Here is a 1,710-nt window from a genome sequence, read left to right as displayed (position 1 = left end):
CGGATTGGTGGCCGGAGGAGGGAGTTCCGGCGACCGGAAGTTCGGGGCAGCCTATCCTTTCGGGCGGCACCGCTCTCCCACGGCGGCGCTAGGGGGCTGCTACCGGCCTAGAATGGAAGCTGGGTTGGAGGCCGTTCGATTGGGACCGGTGCGGCGGTCTGGGGCGGCCGGACGGCGGCGGTCTGGCGGTCGGAATTCCGAACGGCGAGAGGGCTCGGGGGAGAGAGAACCGGGAGGAGAAAAGAGGAGAAAAAAGAGAAAAGAGAAATGGGCCTCTACACCCGGTCCAACAACACTAATATACCCAACTCCTACAAATATAACACCCCGAAAAATAATACCCGAATAAAAATTACCTTTTACTAGCTAAAATTTACTATTTTTACCGTCGTCATATTTTCCTCATACGAATAATCCTTCGCACATAATCGTCCCCGAAACCCCTCTAGGGACCAATTAAACTATTAACTCAATGATCGAGACAGTAAAATTCTTATTATAATCACGCTAGTAAATAAGGTAAAAATATAAGGGTCGGGATGTGACACATTCTGTAAGGCGCCTGAGAGATCGGCATAGTTCCGGGAAGTAATTCTATAGAGAAGTCTATCTCCCTTGCAGGAGGCAAACCAGGCAACTCCTCAGGAAAAACATTTGGAAACTCTCTTACAACAGGAATATCTTCTAATCCCACAACTCTCATACTTGTATCCACCACATGAGCTAAAAATGCCTGACAGCCTTTACTCAACAATTTCCTTGCAGCAACAGCGGAAATTATGCAACTATAAATAACATCTCTTTCCCCTTGGAAAGAAACCTCAAAACCATCTGGACTTCGAAGCACCACTATTTTTTGAAAACAATCTACCATAGCTCTATATGCTTCCAAAAAGTCCATTCCCAAGATCACATCAAACTCCACTATATCTAAAGGAATTAAATCAGCCTCGAAATTAACTCCTTCCACCAAAACTTCACAGCCACTAAATACCCAATTTATTCTCATCACCTCACCGGAGGGTAGAGACATATGCCACTCGCCTGGAAGAGACGAGGATGGCACATTGGCATGGAGGGCAAATCTACTAGACATGAATGAATGCATGGCTCCGGGATCAATTAAAGTAAAAGCAAGCTGACCAAAAATTAATAACGTACCGATGATGACATCTGGAGAAGTACGACCCTCCTGCTGGGTCATAGCATGCAGTCTAGCACGAGTCATGGGACGTCCACGCTGACCACTTCCCCGCTGAGAGCCACCTCTGACCGAAGCACTGCCCTGGGCACCACTACTAGAGCCTCCAGCTGAAGACTGACCAACAGGCTGAGTAGGGGTGGGAGTGGTCCTCTGAGCCAACAATGGGCAATCTCTCCTGAAGTGGTCATGACCACCACACTCAAAGCACCCAGAAAACTGCTGTTGCTGCCCATAAGAAAAAGTCTGGCTACCAGATGACCCACCATGGAAACTGCCACCCGAACCATACTGCCCAGACTGCTGCCTACCCAACTGACTCCTAGCAGGTCTCCTGTGACGTCCTCTAACCCTGAACCGAGAATGAGAACCTGATCCCCCACTACTGCCACTACCAGCTGATGAACCTGAAGCGGATGATGAAGCAGCTTTCTTGGATGGACCCTGACTGGGACCACCGAAATCTCGTGGCCGAGCACTATAAATCCCCATAGACTCAATGGCCATGG

Source organism: Fragaria vesca, linkage group LG6 (assembly GCF_000184155.1).
Source record: "Fragaria vesca subsp. vesca linkage group LG6, FraVesHawaii_1.0, whole genome shotgun sequence".
In the NCBI taxonomy this organism is placed as follows: domain Eukaryota; kingdom Viridiplantae; phylum Streptophyta; class Magnoliopsida; order Rosales; family Rosaceae; genus Fragaria; species Fragaria vesca.
This window is presented reverse-complemented; position numbering follows the sequence as displayed.